At 41.4% G+C, this 20,261-nt stretch overlaps 1 non-coding gene across 1 annotated transcript; it reads right to left on the bottom strand.

The window, feature by feature from the left end:
* Positions 1 to 7,269: 7,269 nt before the first annotated feature.
* LOC131751765 (U1 spliceosomal RNA) lies at positions 7,270 to 7,433 on the bottom strand. Its single transcript, XR_009334322.1, has one exon. It is a non-coding gene; the product is annotated as a U1 spliceosomal RNA (small nuclear RNA).
* Positions 7,434 to 20,261: the final 12,828 nt, after the last annotated feature.

The following is a 20,261-nucleotide window of genomic DNA, read 5'->3' as shown; positions in this document are numbered from 1 at the left end:
GACGGTCACAACACTTCATTGATCTGTCTTAGCCTGAGTTCCTCAGGAAAGGGATCCTGAGACAAACATTTATGTATTAGTGTTTTCATTGGGAAGTGTTCCTAAGAGCAAAACTAAGGGATAGAGAAAGTGTTTCAGCAAAGGAGACAGAACAAATGCAAGCAGTGTTGTTCAGTTGATCACTTCTATGGGAGATTAGTGTTTAATGCCATGAAACGTTCTGAGAAGCCACACAAAATTGAGTAGGACTCACTATCAGTGTGTGGAGTAGGATGGAAGGAAGCATTTATTCACTGGATCCCATCTCACTGTTCAGAGATTTTTCCAATGGGGTATTAACTACCTATAGACTTAGTTTTTGTGTCCCTTCCAAAATTCACATGTTAAATCCTAACCTGCAAGGTGATGGTATTAAGAGGTGGGACCTACAGGGGGTGATTATGACATGAGGGTGGAGAACTCATGAACGGGATCAGTGTCCTTATAAAAGAAAGCCAGAGAGTTCCCTCACCCCTTCCAGCATGTGAAGACACAGCACAAAGACAGCCATCTATGAACCAGGAAGCTCTCTCCAGACGCCATATCCATCAGTGCCTTGATCTTGGACTTCCCAGCTTACAGAACAGTGAGCTATAAATGTTTTTTTTATAAGGCTCGCAGTCTATGGTATGTTGTGATAGCAGCCTGAATGGACTAAGACGAGTACCCTGTACTTCTGGGCTATGCATACATTGGCAGCTTTCTGTGGCATCCCATGCCCTGGTTTTTTCAGAAGCCATGAGATGTATGGTGTAGGCCCGGCGCAAGGCACTGCCAGGCTGTACCCGGATGAAACCGTCAGGGCCTATGCATTGTGCACACAGAGTTGTTGTCTCTGTGGTGCCTGGAGCAAAGGAAGGTTGTCTACATCACATCTGAGAGTCCATTTGGGTCTCTCATATCTAACCATACTGTACATTATATCTGGTTCCAATTCTAAAAATGTTATCTCGCTGATTATTAGAACAAGATATTCTCACTCCTTTTTGGAGAAGGGGAGATCTAGTGGGATCTGTAAGAGTTTCCTTCAGTGTGGTGGTCAGACCCAATCCCTGAAGATTTAAAAAAGAAGGTTAGTGAAACAATGTACAATCACTGAAACTGCGTATCGGTAAGCCACAATTGATATTCACCTCTCCTTTTTCCATCACTCAGTCTATATTTTCCTCCCCCTACAGAAGCACTCTGTAGATCTGGGCTCCTTGCCTGATGCAGGGGAATTAGGCCTGCATCTCCATTAGCAGACTTGCACTTGCCTAGTGATAGTGGTTGCAGTTTCCTCTTGCAGTTATCTCCAGGGAATCCTGGAAGCACCTGAACATACCTCCTCCATTCCAGAAACATCCCTCCCTGTCGCCATTGTGTAGAACGGTGATTCTCAAAGTGTGGTTTGCCGACCTCTGGGGGGTCCCCCAAGAACCTTTCAGGATTCTGTAAGTCAGATCTATTTTCCAAATAACACTAGGAAAGTATCCTGTGTCAGAGGATTACAAGTAACTCAAGTAGATACTTTGCCCTCGAAGAGGTGGAGCATGAGCCCCTGCTCCTTAAGTGTGGGATACACAAAGCGACCTCATTCCAAAGAGAGCAGTGTGGAAAGGGGGAAGGAGAGTTACCGCACAGTGGAAAAATCTGAGAAAGACTACTTCACTCAGGTGATCAAGGTCAACATCAACGATGATGTCATATTGATAATATGTATCCTTGATAAGGTATGATGAGAAAGATATTTTATTTACGTGGTCTTCCTCCCCCAAAATCCAGGAACACACTCTAATCAAGAGAACACATCAGACCTATCCCAATTAAGAGACATTCCACAAAATATCTGACCAATATTCTGCAAAACTGTTAAAGTCATCAAAACCAAGGAAAGTCTGAGAAACTGTTACTGTCAAGCCTAAGGATGCATGAGAACTAAATGTAATGAGGTATTTGTGGACAAACAAAACAACAAAACAAATTAGGTAAGAACTAGGAAAATTTGTATATAGACTGGACTTTAGTTGATAATAATATCTCAATACTGGTTTTCAGTTGACACGAATGTACCATGCTAATGCAAGATGTTAATAATAAGGGAAAATGGGTGTGGGGTTCTTGAGAACACTCTATACTATCTCTGCAATGTTCCTGTAAATCTAAAAGTATTCTAAAATAAAAATCTTACTTTAAAAAACCCACCAAGGTCTTCCCTGGTGGCGCAGTGGTTGAGAATCTGCCTGCCAATGCAGGGGACATGGGTTCGAGCCCCGGTCTGGGAGGATCCCACATGCCGCGGAGCAACTAGGCCCGTGAGCCACAACCACTGAGGCTGCGCGTCTGGAGGCTGTGCTCCGCAACAAGAGAGGCCGCGACAGTGAGAGGCCCGCGCACTGTGATGAAGAGTGGCCCCCGCCACAACTAGAGAAAGCCCTCGCACAGAAACGAAGACCCAGCACAACAAAAATAAATAAATAAAATTAATAAACTTCTACCCCCAACATCTTCTTAAAAAAAAACAAAAAACCAAACAAAAACCCACCAAAACCTTTTTTGCTTTTTCCACTGTGCTGACATTTTCCCTGATGTGCAAAAACAATGGTGCCAACATCTGGGCAGGAATCTAGGTGGTGACATTAAAACTCTATCAGTGGACCTTGTGTTTTCCATTGCCACAGCAGTACAAATTAGTGATTTTATTAAATCTTGACGCTTGAGTACTTTTCCTTTGAATATTCTGAGTGACAAAACGAGAAGTACACACAAAGCACCAAAATATAAAGGTAGGTTACATTGAAGAAGAGGTCTTGTGTGATTGAGGTGTGACCTGAACAAATCTCTTTTTTTCATGGAACACCATTTTTACTTGAAAGAATAACTGACAAATTATAGTCATTCAGATGTAGGGTTTTGGCAAACTGTTGCTCAAAAATGAATGAAGTGAGCCTCTCACTTGAAGGAAAAAACGTTGACAGTCTTTGTGGCCAATGATAAAATTCGAATTTTCGAGCACAAATTAGAATTTTATACGAAGGTCATTAACTCAGATGGTACCTTGGAGCCCTGAATCTTTACTGATTGGCACATTTACTTGTAGAAATGATTTTGAAGTTCTTAATTTTCCATGGTTTTCTAACAAATGCATATCATATTTTTAATATCTGATTGCATTTTAAAAACTACAATTTGCCTGCGGAGTATTTTCTTTTCCTACTCTCCAAGTTTGTGTCTCTTTACCTAGGTTTGGTGAATGCTGATAATAATTCCAGTAGGGCAGGGTGAAGGGACAGTAGCTGTTCCAATAGTCCTAGGGATGAGACTATTGTCCACGTCCTGACCCACCCAAGGGAACTTTGATTGCCTACATAGGAGACGGTTGTAAATGGACTCAGTGATCTGTGGAAAGATGAGGTATTTCCTAAGCAAAGCCTAAATGGGGAGTCTTGTGAAAGTGATTTATTGAGGGGTCACTTTCATCAGAAATGGAGTGAGGACAGCAGAGTGAGGGGGTGGAGGAAGCTGCTGAGCGAGCATGTGGCCTTGGCTGGAGCCTAGCCTCTGTCCGATCCCACGGGGAGCTCTGGAGTGTGAGGCTCACCACAGAGTTGGTCCCACTTTGGGACAAGGGTTTGGCCTTTTGTACTACTCGGGGATTGGCCCCTGACTGCCTTGTGTGTGGATGTGAACTTCTGGGCTAGAACGTTGTCATTGTCCCAAGGGTACTTCTCTGGGAAAGGGCAGCTGAGTCCTCAGCAGCCAAAGCTCACAGCAGCTGGAGACCAGCAGGCCAGATCAGAGACGCTGCCAGGGTACAGAGGGCGTCCACTGCAAGGTTTCAGTGGCCCCTGTTTGCTGTGAATCAAAGGCCACAGTCCCAGATGTCAGAAAGACGGGGGTGACTGATGGCACACCAGACCAATATGCACATTCTTCCTGGAAGGATTCCCTTCCAGTTAAGGCCAGTTGAGGCCCTGGCAACAATTCAAGAATGAGTTGGATCTTGGAGTTTGTCATGAGAGCAACCCTTGGGACCACAAGTTCCTTTTGACCCTCACCACCCTGAGGTCATCCTGGAAAAGTGTACATGCATACGTGTGAGCACGTGTGTGTCTGCGTGCACAGAATGCAGATGCACACGTGAACAATGTGTAGAGCACACAAAGGGATGGCTTTTAGGTCAATTCAAAATGTTCATAGGACTGTATGGGGGCTGTTCTGTTCTATTCTGGCTGGCGAGATGTGGTCATGTGTCTCACTGCAGAGCACAATAACTGGTTTTTATATTGTTGTATACTTTGGACCTACAAGAAAAGACCACGAAGGCTAACAGCAGAACCAGAGGATAAATAGAACCGAGGAGGATAAATCCCCTAACAGAATTCCCTAGGTGTAAGGTAATCTTGAAGGAGGGACATTTTAGGTGGGAGCCATGAGAAAGGCAAGGAATTTTTCTGCTTGACTATCTAAGCCTAGGAAAGCATTTCTCCAGAGTGTATTGGTGTTATCAGCTTGTAGGTGGTTTGCATCCAAACACAGAGATCCACCTTGCAGCTGCTTTGCATCCTTTTAGGTAAGATGAGGGCAGACTCCACACATCTGGACCATACACACCTGGGTAATGAAGCTTGAACTGTCTTTGTCCTGCCTCTCATGTTGTTCAGTTGTAGGGAAACCAAGGAAGGGATACGAAATAGTAGCTCTGTGAGCAATTTTTTTTCTCCAGTAAAAATCTCTGTCCCTGAAGGGTTTCAGGCATTTTGGTTTTGAGATCCACAATACTGGAACATTGTTGTTTTGGGGAAACTTCCCTGACCATAAATGAACTTTGCCTGCAATCTTATTTTAGGCCAGGGTTTTTATTGCCTAGAGAATAACTGCATGTAGAATGTTTAATCAATATTTGGGGAAGCCAATCAATTTTTCATGAGACAAAAATGCTGTGAGAGTAATATTCTGTCTCTGTCATCTGTTGTTTTTCTCTGCCCAATAAGATAAAAAAAATTTTTTCTTCAGGAGCAAAATGTTCATTTCCCCATGCACATTATAAACAGGAAGTCCACCATCTGTGGTTGCTGTTTCTCCCTTCAGTCAGCAAACCACCTGCATCTTTGACTCAACAGAGACAATGATTATTGCGATCTTGCCACACGTGCAGAGGGAAAGTTTGGCTTTCAGTCGGTTTGTTTTGTTAGGGCCTGACAGCAAGCTCCCTAAGACTCCAATCTCAGTACTAGAGAAAAGACCTATATCTTTTAAAAGAAGCAGTATAAATTTGACTAGATACCCTCCAACTGAATACAAACAGGAAAATTAATCGTCATAGCTAACATTTACAAGCCCTGTGGTATGCGTTAACTCAGTTCATCTTTACAAAATCCCTTTGAGTTAGGCACTCTCGTTACCCCCATTTTCAAGATGAGGAATTGAGGCAAAGACAAGTCACTCACGTAGGACGTGGCAGAGCTGGGATTTGAACTTAGGCAGGCTGAGTCCAGTGCTCACGTTCCTACGCAAGGCCTGGGCGCTGGCCCCTATGGCAGGAGAAGGAAGCAGTGCCTGGATTCTCCAGCCAGGTGGACCTTCTCTCATGGGACACAGTGTCATAGCACAGAGCCTGGGAATTAGAACAAGGTCACACTCTTCCCTTCTGCAGACACGGTGGGGGACTGGCCATTGCCCACAGGGTAGATCATCACTTCTGAGCAGAGGATGGGGTATTCAGGTGGGGAAGGGTGGGTTCATCAAAGTCTGGTTGAGAGGAAGTGTAGCTTAGGGAGAAGAACTTTGTGCTGGGGGTCAGGGGATGAATGAGGGCCCCCACCCAAACTCCACCCTACATCAGCTGTGTGACCTGGGGCAAAGCACATACCTTTTCTGGTCTTCATTTTCTTTACCTGTGAAAGGAGAGGTCTGGTGGACGAAAACATGTGTAGATATAAATATAAGTGGAGACAGTCTAACACTCTGAGACTCATCTAAAGGGCGTGATAAGGTTGGTTTTATTATCAATTCGGGAAGCAAGTATTGCACAATATATAGTCCTGGGTAACTGATAAACTATTGGGAAATGAATTGTATTAGGCTCATACCTTATAACCACAGTAGACTCTAAATGTATTAAAGAACTACATGTAAAAAATTTCCCTTAAGAAACAATATGAATTATAAGCAAATGTTAATTTCAGAATAGGAAAGGACTTGATTCACAAAAGTAAAAGAAGAAATCACAACGGAAAAGATTTATAGTAATCTAAATTTTAAACTTTAACCCAATAGAAACTTAAGAGAAATATTTAACAGAAAGGGTTGAGGTCTCTTGCCAATCTTTCAAATTCTTATGAAACTGATACTGGTTTCATATCTTATTAATTTTATTTACAGTTCTTGGATGAGGCATGAGGCTGAAACTTTTCAAGTGTCTGTTCTTTTAAGTGTTTGCTCATAGCCTCATCTATTGTTTTTTAATTGGTGTGCTCATCTTTTTCTGACTGTTTGAAAAAACTCTGTACATTAAGGAAATCGACCATTTTCTACTCTATGCTGCAAAGATTTTTCCTGAATATATAATTGGTGAATAGAAGTTTTAAAGTGGAGTTTCCTTTTACCTACTCTTTTTTGTTAAAAAGCAATTTTATATATTTGAATCTATTTCTTTTCCTTTATAATTTTTGGCTATGAAATCACTTGATCTTAATATTATTAATGATTTCACTAAGAATAATTCCTCATTCTTTCATGATTTTATATTTTGCTTTTAAATAGTTTATCCATCTGGAACTTATTTTAATAATGAGAATGGGCCAAAGATCCAGGTTTATTAATTTTTTTTTTTTTACAAATGTACCAAAAATGTTTATTGAATAATTCATTTTCCCTACTGAGTTTGAAATGACACTTTTATTGTAAATTCCATTCTCACATATTATTTCTATTTGTTGGCTCTCTTTCTAGTCCATTTATCAGCCTATCTTTTCCAGTGTCACTTCTATATACTTCTATCTATCTATCTATCTCTATATATTTTTTTTGCGGTACGCGGGCTTCTCACTGTTGTGGCCTCTCCCGTTGCGGAGCTCAGGCTCCGGACGCGCAGGTTCAGCGGCCATGGCTCACGGGCCCAGCCGCTCCACGGCATGTGGGATCCTCCCGGACCGGGGCACGAACCCTTGTCCCTTGCATGGCAGGCGGACTCTCAACCACTGCACCACCAGGGAAGCCCTGAAAGTTCTATTTTTAAACTAAATTTATCAGAAGAAAGCGCGAATGCAGTCCCCCACTACCATAAATTATGCAGTCGAGTTTCCCACATTTGGGGAAATCACAGGGGTCAGCACATCCGGAATGCAGTGGATATGCCTCACCCTGGGAAAACCACCTTCGTGATCATGGTATCTCCCCTGCCAGTTAAGTATACTTCTATATTTTATACTGTCATTTTATAATGTGTTTCAGTATCTGACAGAGTAAGTCTGATTCCTCTCCTTCCTCCCTTCCCCAGAATTTTCTGAGCTCTACTCTCATGTTTGTTCTCCTTGTCATGCTAATATGCCAAATTCCTACTGGATTTTTTATTACATTTCTTTGAATTTATGGATATATTTTGATATCATTAATATTCACAATAGATTTTTCCCTACAAAAACATGGCATGCATCTTATTTTACAATTTTCCTTTAAAAATTAAAACAGCACATGTACACAAAAGGTGAAATGCCACTACAATATTTATAGTGGAAACAACAGTCCTTTTATGTATTTACATGTGTACTATTCATACTACCAGATCTATCATCTTCCTACTGTGGTAGATGAGGAGAGAACCATTCCAACAGAAGCAGAGAAAACATTTAACAAAATTCAACGCCCATCTATGATTTAAAGAAAACACACACAAAACAATTCAGAAAATTAGAAATAAAAGGGGACTTTCTCAATCTAATAAAGGACATCTAAAAAAAATCCACAGTTTAGCTAGACTGACTAAGAAGAAAAGGGGGAAGACTCAAAATACTAAAATCAATACCGAAATGGGGAACATTACTACAGATCTTACAGAAAATTAAAAAAAGAATTATGGAAATCATTTGACCTGATGACATGAACAAATTCCTGAAAAGACACACACTATTGAAATTGAATCAATCTGAACAGACCTACAACAAGTAAAAGGATTGAATTATTAATCCAAAATTTTCTCACAAAGAAAATTCCAGGACAAGATGGCCTCATTGGTCATTTCTATCAAATGTTTGAAGAATTAACACCAATCTTTCACAAAGTCTTCAAAACAGAAAAGAAAAGGAATATAATGGATCACTTCCCAACTCATTCTATAAGACCAGAATTACTCTGATATTAAAATCAGACATCACAAAAAAAGAAAACTACAGATCAATATCTTTTATGAATACAGACTTGAAAATTCTCAACAAAATACTTGCAACCCAAATCCAACAACACATAGAAAGGATTGTATACCATGACCAAGTGGGATTTATTCCAAGAATAGAATTTTAACATTTCCATTTGGGTCACCATTATAGCTTCTATTTCTTTTGTGAGACTTTCTATTTCTTTGCATTTTTTTCACATATGTTTGTAATTGCTCCTTGAAACATTTTACTGATGGCTTCTTTAGAATCTGTGTCAGATAATTCTAATCTCTGTCACCTTGGTGTGGTTATCTATTTTTATTCAGTTTGAGATCTTCCTGATTCTCTGTATAGTGATATTTTTAATAGAAACCAGAACATTTTGGCTATTATTTTATGAAATCTAGGTGTTATTTAAACGTTAGGTGTTAGCTGGCTTCCTCTGACCCATTCTGGCAGAGTACGGTGGGGAGATGGGGTGGATTGCAACCTTATCACAGCCAGGAGAAGTCAAAGTACAGGTTCCCCACTCAGCCTTTGCTGGTGTGTGTTGGAGCCACAGCTGTGTATCTGTGCTTGTGCGTGCGTGCACGTGTGTGTGTGGCAGTTGCCTGGGGCAGGGTGTTTATTGTCTGAAAGTGTTCTGTCTTGCTAGGCTGCCCCATTCCTTTGGCTTTGGGGGAGGGCTTTTCCTGACTACTCTCATTAGAGTTTCTGGGTTGCCACCTTCTTCAGCACCCAGCTAGATATGTGAGGCATAAAGAAAACCCAGAGAACTCACTGCTGTGTGATTCTTCGGGTCTCCAGTTCACTAACCAATCTGCCTTCCTCTTTCCACCTTTCAGAGTCTCCTGTGTTCATTTATACATAACACCAGGGGTTTTAGTTGGACTTAGAGGCATAGGGAGAAGTACATCTACGCTGTCTTCCTGGAAATGAAGTCTCTTCTTCTCTAGTGTTGAGCATTTTATTTGATTCCATTTTATTTCCTCTTGTAGTTTATCATTTATACTTTTAAAACGTTTTAATGGTTGACTTACAGCTTACAATGTATATGTCTAAATGATCTATACCCATTTAAAAATAACTCTGTACCACTTCACGTGTAGTGCAGGAACCTTATGACAGATTATTCCCAGTTCCTCCTCCTGTTGCTGTCATTTATTTCTCTTACCCATATGTTATAAAAACCCAATGCATAGCTATTATTATTGCTCCAAACAAACAATTATCAACTAAGAATAAGAATAGGAGAGGTGAAGATTTTATTTTATCTTCATTTATTCCTTCTCCAACACTCTTCCTTTATTTTTGTGGTTCCAAGTTTCTGACAAAGGTTAAACATTTCTTGCAGGAAAAGTCTGCTGGGCATTAATGCCCTCAGTTTTTGCTTGTCTGAGAAGGTCTTTATTTATTCTTCGCTGTTGAAGAATACTTTTACTGCGTATAGAATTCTAGATTGCTATTTCTCTTTCTTTCAGCACTTTCAAGATTTCCCAAGAACAGACTTCCAGGTGTCTCAGAGTAGATTTGCTGAGTCAGAGTCTACATATCTTCAACTTTGACCTGTATTGCACATAAAAATTTTCATATTTCTGCCAAAAATATACATGAATTCTGCATACATCACCAAAACTCAGAGTTATTAATTTTTTGCCATCTGATGGGGTGAAATGTCTCATTGACTTAATTAACATTTCCTCTAATAGTTAGGAAGTTTGGGAATATTTTCATATACCTACTGACCATCGAGGTTTTCTTTTCTCATGAATTGTCTGTTCAGCTCTGTAGGTCATTTTGGGGTCATTGTAGGTTTCTTATCTTTTTCATATTGATTTGAAAGACATCTTTATACATTTTGCCTATCAGTTCTCTGTCAGTTATTCTGCATTCTGAATATCTTTTTTTTCCAATTTGCAACTTTTCTTTTCACTTGGCTTTGATATCCCTTGTTGCACAATGTTTTTCATTTTCACAAAGCCTGATTTATTATTTTTTCCTTAATGGTTTATGCTTTACTCCTCATTTAAGAAATTATTTTCTCTATAATATATTCAGTACAATGTTTATCATCATTGATTTTATCAGCTTTCTTTGGCGTAATTTAGGTGTTATTTTTCTAAATATTGAGCCTAATACTTAACTAATTTTTATTCTTTTTTTAGTTTTAGCAAAATTTGATTAGGAAGATTTTTTTTAAATTTCCATGTGGCAAGGCTTTCTGTTTTTGCCTTTTTCCTTTCTTTTACTTTTTCCTACTTAAGGTATTAACATTAACTTCACTGTATTACAGTCAGAGAATCTGGTCAGTATTTTTTTATATCTTTCTTTAATTCTCAATCTGAAGCACAGGATCTCAGCATTTCCTGCCACTCACATTGTAGAAGACTCAAAGGCATGACCAGTACATGCATGTATGTTTGCATGGAGAGAGAATTGGTATCATCAGGCCCTAAGGGGAGTCATACACAATTTAGAGATTCTGCTGTATGGTGAAAAAGATTCTCATGTATATATTTGACCTCTTAATTCACAGTGACTCTGCCTGCTCCAAAACTATGTCTGGAATTTAACTGATCAAGTTAGCAAATTGCCCCTCAACAATCTCTCCCCATGCATCCATTTTTTTTTTTTTTTTTTGTACTGCCAGCCCAGAACAATCCAGAGCAGTCCAGCTTTGCCCCTGAGAAGCCCTTGCATGGGAGAAAATAGAACGTTAATTGACTGTCATGTCTACTCTGATCAGCTGGAAATTCACTCCCAGCTCTACTCCATCACTGGTGAATTGGTCAGCCTTACTTACAAGAGGGTCATGCAATGAGCACCCCCACATGGTAGACTCTGAAAATCATAAGGCCAGAAATAGAAAATGCCCCCAATTTTAATAATATGAGCCTTCTTCAATTATTAAATTTCCCTAGAGAAATTAGAGCCTCAACTACAAATCCTCCCTCCCCACTGGGAAATGAATGTCCTCAAATGAAATGTCCCCTCCCCATAATCTCAAAGAAATTAAGGTCCCTTTCCACATCACCTCTCCCTGATTATTTTTCTAACGAGTCCCAGGCATACAGCAGGACTGCTGCCATCACTCTGAGGCGTATGTGGTACCTCTCCCTAGTCCTCAGACAGAAGGCGCCGAGCCAGCAACACGGGGGAAGGAGGCGTGCAGATGACAGATCTGCCTCGAGGCATTCTTTGTGTTAATGCTGTCTCTAGGATACCATATTTTCCCAAGGTCCCGAACCCCACAGAGTAATATATATCCTGTTGCTTAATACATATTTATTGAAAATTAAAGATTATAAGCAGCTGCTTTCTATGTCTGCCAAGCACTCCATTTCCATAATTCGCTTCTTTCTGAAAAGCAGGTGATTCATCCAAGGAAAACATCCAAACGTTGGATATTAGAGCTTAATGTTGTAAAACCCTTATGTCCAAACCTCCCCTGGTTCCTCCTGCTTTAACTCTGTTGTAGCACAGCCCCGATGACTAACGGATCCCATAGATCTGCAATCAGTAACAAAGCTTTCTGATGACATTTATGGTTTTTGAAAGTAGAAGAGAGGAGGTGGTTGCACTGCATCCCTTAGAACAAAATATCAGCAAGCATTTCTCTGCAATATCTTTGCTCTTACTTGAAGGGCCACACTCTCCCTTTACTTACTCCTACTCTAAACACACACACACACACTCACACATGCACACGCGCGTGCACACACACGCACACGTTCTCCTAGCATCCGGTCCCTGACTCTTCCTCTCAACATTAGGTCTAAATCCTCGATGTTTTCAGTCTCACTAAGGAAAACAAAATCTTGACATGTATTAAGTCCTTGACTAATGCGTGTCATTGCATTGGTGAGGATTGGGTTCTAATTATCTTGCAAAAATCCGTAAATATAATAGATCCTATGTATGTGCCTCACTAAAGTCCAACACACTTTTTTTCCAGTGGGTTAATTCAACATAATCACTTATTTCTCTAAGGCTGAGCATCAGATGAAACAGTTGATGGTATAAAGGGGATACAGCTTGAAAAATATCTCACATTAACATGCACGTCCCACTCAGTGCAGTGTCATACTGGAGACTGAGACCAACTGAGGGGACAACAGCCTGGTGACTCCCACTCCACACTCAGGAGAGCATACGCCATTATGCTGTCACATGGAAGGACAGACAGATTCACTGTGGAATTCTTTTTTTCATCTACCTGTTTTCATATAATCGCAATGGCTTAATTTAAATGCATATATGATTTAGCTCTGCCATCCTTGACTCAACTAAGGTAATGGGAAGTCTCTGTTTATTTTGCCACAAATAAGTGCATATTTAAGAAAAGTATTTTCACCGTATAATTACCTTGTAAATATCTAATAAAAATATCAGATTTTAAAAATGGGGCATCTGGTATTTTAAAAGATCTCAATAAATAGGTTGATTAAAATGTAGAGAAATGCTTCAGAGTACAGGGGGATAATGTCGACAGCCAGCACAGGAGCTAATTTTTATTCCAAGGGGTTTGTGCTGCTGAGGAAAGCATTTCCTGATTCAGCCAGTTTTCCATAGCAATTGAAATTGAAACTGGATATTAAACATAGAGGCAAGTTCCCTCAAAAACATTAGAGCAGGACATAGTTGCTATTTGTGGCCTAAATAGGGTGAGTGTAAATAATTTTATTACTAGAGAAAGAAGCGATGTCTGACTAGAGACATTGAGTTTTAGGAGCCTTCATGAACAATTCTGTTTCAGGGAAGCAAAACTAGAATACAAAATGAATACATGGTACAGACAAGATATAAAATGTATATAGAAATGTATACAGAAAATGTATATAGAAAACAGTATTTACCCAAGAGAAATAAAAACCAGGATAGTGACTATAGGTAAGAGGGTATACATCCAGCTCTTTTATATTTCATTTATATTGTAGGGAGAATCTTTCTCCTTTTATTTTTAAGATTGCCAATGATGAAATATGGAAAAGCTACTGGGGGTTATTATTTTTTAAACTGACACCTTATTCAATTCAAATTCAATTTTCATTCTTATTTTAATTTGTGGGAATAACCACATCTATAAATTATGGAACTGTTTATACTGAGTTTTAATATGTCTAATATTTTCACTTTTTAATGTGAGTGACTAGAACACTCAGTGTGATATTAATTAGTGATAAGAAGTGGCAATTTTGACTAATTCTTGAATGTAAGAAAGGCTGCAGTGATGGCCTCTCTCTTGTAAGCCCACCTACAGCTTTGAATGGTTCTCTGCATGCTGACAGCTTTCCACCTAAAGCATCTATGCCCCACTTCTCTTCTGGAGGCTTCCGCCCATGCTCTGGGAGTTTGCTTGGCTATGTGTAGAACTAGCTCTGAAAGGTGGCAGGGGAAGGGTCTGCTAGGGATAGCCATGAACAAATGGGGGATGGGAGTGGGTGATAAGTGCCCTCTCCTCCTCAATCTCTGCTAGGACAATTCTGAGGAGATCACTGTAGTTGCATGTATTTACCTCTTCTTCTGTGATCATTAAACTTTTTTTTTTTTTTTTTTTTGCAGTACACAGGCGTCTCACTGTTGTGGCCTCTCCCGTTGCGGAGCACAGGCTCTGGATGCGCAGGCTCAGAGGCCATGGCTCATGCGCCCAGCCGCTCTGCGGCATGTGGGATCTTTCCAAACCAGGTCACGAACCTGTATCCCCTGCATCGGCAGGCAGACTCTCAACCACTGTGCCACCAGGAAAGTCCCTTTAAACTTTTAATTTCTTTTTCTGGCCTTATTGCAATGGCTGAGAACTTCAATACAATCCTCAATAAGAGTGGTGAAAGTGGGCATCTTTGCCTGCTCTTCAAGGCCTCTTTGGTTTGTCACCCCTTCACTGAAGCTCTTCCTGACCCCCTTCTATAGAATCCATCCTTGTTTAGCCTCAGCTTCCAGAGAGGGTAGTGAAGACCTCTGCCCCTGAGTACAGTGGGTTTTATTTATTTTTTCACAGTGAATTTTTTCCACGTGTCTTTCCCTACTTGGACTGAGATCTTTTTCAGAGTACAAGGAGACTGGTGGATTTGAAAGACAATAAACTAATCTAGTTTCAAAACCTCCCTTTATTACTTATTTCTATGTAGATTATTTAATGTCTGAGCTTCATATGTGTCTTTCATAAAACAAGAATTATAACACATGCCTTGAAGAATATTTTTAAATTTTACCATCAAGGAAGTGGAGGATTGGGAGATGATCCCATCAGGCACAAAGACCTGAGGATTTGCCATGGGAAGGGATGCTGGCTGAAGCTGCTGCTCTGTCATGGTGCCTGTGCTTTCATACCCAAAGCCGAAAACATGAGTGTGAACAACAATGAAAACCCCAGTCCTCATTACCTCCCTGCCTCGCTGATCAGTCCCCTTCAGCCACACCAGCCTGCTCTTCTTCCTCAATGAAGATGAAGCCAGGCTCACTGCTGCCTCAGGGCCTTTGTACGGGCTGTTCTTCCTGCCCAGAGGGCTCTTTCTTCCGCTATATTTGCAGGACGAGTCCCTTCACATCCTTCATGCCGTTGCTTAAGATAATTTAACCCTCCCCCTCCAACCTTTTATATCTCCATTTCTAACTGAATTTTTTCCCTCCTTAATGTTTTCTACTCATGATTTAATTAGAAGTAATTTAATGACTAATTTTATTCTTTGTCCACCTCTACCCCAGAAAAAGGGTGCAAGGATTTCTGTTTTGTTCAGTGCTGTAACCCCAGAACCAAGAGTGGTGCCTGACACATAGTCAATGCTCATTAATGTTCATAGAATGAATGAATGCCACTTTGGGGCCCAACCATGGGCAAAGCCTGGACCAGAGAGAGGGTCATGCTGGTGGCAGTGGATGGGCGATCTCAGCTGTCAATTGAGTGGCTTTTGCTCACAGTGATCATGCTTGTGTGAAGGTGGAATAATAGACTCTGTGTATTTTTCCACTGAAAAAATGGGGCTTGAGCTTTGGGGCTCAAGCTTGAAGCTTCTTTGGACTGAATTTTGGGATAAATTGGGGGTGGGAAGGGTGTACTGTTTGCAATAGGAAAGATGATAATCTGAGCAGTTAATTGGAAACACAAAGGAAAAAGGCCATGTCTGTATCTTGAGAAAGTGGGGCAGGTTGCCCCAGTTTCCTTCCTCTCCCTGTGTGGATGCCCGGCAGTGCTCAATACAATACCAGGTATGCGGAACTACTTCCTAATGAAGAATGACTGATTGAGAAGGTTTGGTGTGCAATTCATTATATTGTTTGACCATGGATGACAATAGCCTTGCATTTCCTCTACTTCTCAGCATTTGGCTCCAATTCCACTGACACGCTACAGATTTTAATCAGCACACAATTCAAATTATCTGCATCTTATGTGCCTACAGAGCAAGATTCATTCCTTAGAGACATCCCTGATTAACTCTCACAGTTGGCCCGGAAGCAGTGTCCTTAACTTGGTCTTAGGAGTCACTCATTCCTGCAGAGACTCTTCTACCCCTTTTCACTGCTCTGCCCAATACATGACTGCCTGCATTTTTCTTATAGTCTAAAAATATCCCCCCCCCAAAGTTATCATTTTATTGTTTTTCTAAGAGAAAGTGGACAGTATTTAATGATTTAGTCTGAGTCATAGAAAAGAGGGTCAAAAATGATGGTGAGGATTGTTTACCCTTCTCTGGAAGGAGTCATCCTAAAACTCAGTAAGCTTTTTCCTGGGGTGCATTTTCGGGAGAGTGCCATCAAAGGGAACCCCCCCCCATCACCACAAGGTGTTTGTTTTCATGAGGTGTACTGAGAAATTCCCTCCATGCCAGCACCATCTTTGGTGCCAGATATTCTAGTGTCTGCAATTTGTGTTTAGGAATTAGGAACGCACAATCTCGCTATCACTGTGCCCTGTCCTTCCTGGGCTGTGTGAGGTTTGCACACACCGATTCCTCAGCTGCTCGCATGCGGGTACGTCTATGGAGGGCTCAGAGATCAGTTAAGAAGGCAGATGAGAGCCTTTGCCAAGGGGAGACGGGGACGCGAGAGAGACCGGGCCTGCAGCCAGCCTGCTGTCCTGAGAACAAGCAGAGTCAGAAGAGTCTCTGCTCTCTTCCATCTCTTTGTCAGCTCTGCTCTGGGGCCACTAGAATAACAAAGACAAACCATCTCCAGGCTGTACACCAAGATTTTTCCAGTCCCATAAAAGCAAAAGCCACAGATGACATTCGATTTGGAGCCTGTATGTGCCCACTAATCAAAGCCATGTGCATGTGGAGCATGATTGCAACTGAGAAAACCCCCCCAAAACAGCTTCCAATTTGTTTGCAAAGATGCATGCATGGCAACTTGCATAGTTATGGAGATCCTACCGAGATGGCTGAGGGGACATTCAGAGTTTGTGGTGGGGACAGCCCAGCTGTGAGCACACGTGCATCTTATTGATCTCATCAGCATATATTTGCAATTTTCAGAGATCATTTCCTCTTTCTTTTGGAGGGGGAGTGTTGTAAGAACTGCCTCTGATGTTTCTCTGATTTGGTCTTGTCTCTATCCTAACAAAGCATAAAGCCCAAAACCTCTAGACCAGAGTCTTCAGATTTTTCTGAAGGTGGAAGCAGCCAAACATTATATTGAAGCATGTTCTGTGTCAGGGAACAGAGCAGTGCTTCCTGTTCAGGTCACTGTAAACTCCCTGCTGACTGCCTGTGCACCCAGGGGCATATTATGATTCTCTGACTGCTTTCCTTGGGTTACCGGTGGTATTCACAGGCCATATATCACACCAAACAAGGGGGTTCTTTCCAAGTTGCAGACTTTATTTTGCCAGCACTCCTGGGAAGAACTCTACTACAAGTTTCAATAACATAAAGAAGTCTGTAATCTCACTGAACTCACTCACAGAGGAAGTAGGGATGGTCTGTGTGGTGAGGAAGAGCAAGTTCCCTGATGCCAGGTGGACCATTCCATGATGTGGGTATTTAGTTAGATGTTGCCGGAATCAGTTAAGGATGAGACATGCTCCATATAATACCATGAAAATCCAAAATGCACCATGTGCCCTTGACCCAAATGTTCCCCAGCAAACGTGCAGTGTGCAAGCCCTGTTGTCTGAATCTCTGCCCCTTCCCACCTCCTCTTTCCTCTCATTTAGGAAAGATGTATGTCTCCCAAAGAGTCTCATTATACGTGTTTATGGTGCTTCACACATTAGTTAGAATGTTAAATTCTAGAAATTGTTAGAATATGTTAGTGGTACAATATATGTTGATTGTATGTCATTGGATGAATGAAACTATCTCTCCTTTTCTCCCAAAAAATGAGTTTGGGAAAGAGATTATTTAAGGCTCGGGAAATGCAATTCCACAGGCAAGTTGCAAGGAGCTTCATCTGGATTTGAGAGTGCCAGCTCCCGCCTTGTGGGACGTACTGGGTCTGGGTGTGCCATGATCGTAGCACTGATGCCAAGTCATTATGGACAGTGACATTCCCATTCAGTGACCTCATTCCGAAGCCCGAGGTCCTACAGCTCACAGGAACCATCATCCATTTTTCTTTTTTCAGTTTTATTGGAGTACAGGTGATTTACAATGCTGGTTTAGTTTCAGGTGTACAGCAAAGTGATTCAGTTATACATATCGATATATTCATCCTTTTTCAGATCTTCTCATATAGTTCATTAAAGAATATTGAGTAGAGTTCCCTGTGCTAGACAGTAGGTACTTGTTGGTTATCTATCTTACATATAGTAGTGCATCATCCATTTTTCTATTGGACTATAATGACACACTTTCATGAGTGTGCATACAGCATTTTATAAGTATGCGGCAGATTTTACATGCTGTTTTGTGACCCTTTTAATTCAAATGAATATTTCACAAACATCTCTCCATGTGAAAAGGGTGCTTCAACTCCATCATGTCCAAAGACCACCCTCAATCCACCATGTGGCTACATCGTTCATTTATTTAATCTGAAATAGATTTGCAGACAGCTCACAGAGGTGAAGGATCAAGACCTCTCTCTCCACCAGTCTTCAAAAGCCCTGTTCTTACTTCTGTATTCCTAATTTTGTACTGCTTTTCTTAAATCAGGTTCCCTGAAATGCATGAACTTCCTGTCCTGCAAAAGGGTTTTTAGGGCCATCTTATATTTATCTGTACCTTTACTTCCCTTTCATTCCTTATCCTTTTTTGCTCCCCTTCCTTCAGGAAGTAAGCATCTGGCAATCTTGACAGGTCATCACAGGAACACTTTGAGAGCCCACCTTCTATGGACTGAGTGTTTGAGTCCCCCCGCAAAATTCATATGTTGAAATCCTAACCCCCAAGATGATGGTTTTGGGAGGTGGGGACTTTGGGGTTATTAGGTCATGAGGGTGGAGCCCTCATGAAGGGGATTAGTGCCCTTATAAAAGAGACCCCCCAGAGAGCTCCTCATTCCTTCTACCCTGTGAGGAAACAGCTAAAAGATGGCCATCTATGAACCAGGAAGAGGACCCTTACCAGACACCAAATCTGCCTGCACCTCAATCTTGGACTTCCAGCCTCCCAAACTGTGAGAGATAAATGTTTGCTATTTAAACCCCCCCACCCAGTTGGTGGTATTTTTGTTACAGTAGCTGAAACAGACTAAGACCCTATCTTTAGTCAAATAGTCTTTAAATACAAGGAGACAAGCAGCGCCCATAGAGGGAGAGTCCAGGACCCGTGGTTCTTGACCCCGACTCCACTTGAGGGTCACCGGGGAGCTTTCAAAAATGTCATCCCCAGGTCATGCCCCAGACCAAGTGAACTAGAAACGCTGGCAGTGCAGCCCACACCTCAGCATTTTCAAAACTCCCCAGATGATTCCAATGGGAAACCAAGGTTGAGAACCATCTCTAGCTGAGATTCCTCCAGCAGCAGGGGAGATGGTGCTCAAAGCCAAGCCACGAGACACTGTCCCAGGATCGGGCAAGAAGGTACAAGAGTCACAGTCCCAGGCCTGAATAATTCCCTTCTAAGTCTTTCCAAAGTCTTTTAGAAGGAAACCAAAGGAGCAGCTTTGTGGCTGGGAAGAAGAGGGACCAACAAAGATTTTCCTCTGGACAGTCATGTACATGGACCACAATCTCCTGTGTTTTGTTGTAAAGCTTAGGATTTTTCTAGGTGTAATCACTGGTTCTTAACAAGGAAGACATCCATATTCCAGGCTTTGGAGTTGCAGCGTCTAGCCAAACTCAGAAAGCTCCACAATTCAAATAGATTTCCCTTCAAAGTAGCATGGAACCTTCTCCCTCTCCACCCAGACTTATGGGTTTCTAACCCTTTGGTACAACCAATTATCAACACAGCTGCTGATTTGTTTCAATCTCCATTGGGTTGGACGCTGCTTGCTTGGCTGCCATTCTTGATCTTTCCGGGAGGACAGTGATGAAGACTTCAGGCTGGGCAAGGTCTGTGGGGCGAGTCCCTCCCTCCTGCCACTGTGTCATAATTGCTTGTAAGAACACTAATTTGGTGCTGGCAGAAGATCCGTGCTCTAGAAATCAGATATGTTACTCAACTCTTTGATTTATTTTAGATCATTAAAAATTATATGAGGGAGAAAGAAGCAAAATAACATGGAATTCTTCTTGAAAGAATGAAAATCCCTTAGGTATGCTTTTTGACTTTTAGAGTAGAAGGCAGGACTGGGTTTTCCATCTCTGGGGACCATCTGTGGGTCTCAGTAACATGGCTAAGGAGGGGACCACAGACAAGCAGAGAGGAAAAGCTTTGAGCTGCAAGGGTTTAAATGCTGATCTCCCAGATAGGTGGAAGCAGACAGGCCAACCGTGGAAGAACAGGCCTGTTTCCCTCAAATCTCCATCAGAATTGAAAGCAT

This window comes from Kogia breviceps, chromosome 2 (genome assembly GCF_026419965.1).
Source record: "Kogia breviceps isolate mKogBre1 chromosome 2, mKogBre1 haplotype 1, whole genome shotgun sequence".
NCBI lineage: Eukaryota > Metazoa > Chordata > Mammalia > Artiodactyla > Physeteridae > Kogia > Kogia breviceps.
The sequence above is the reverse complement of the archived record's forward strand: the minus strand, read 5'-3'. Positions and strand labels throughout refer to the sequence as shown.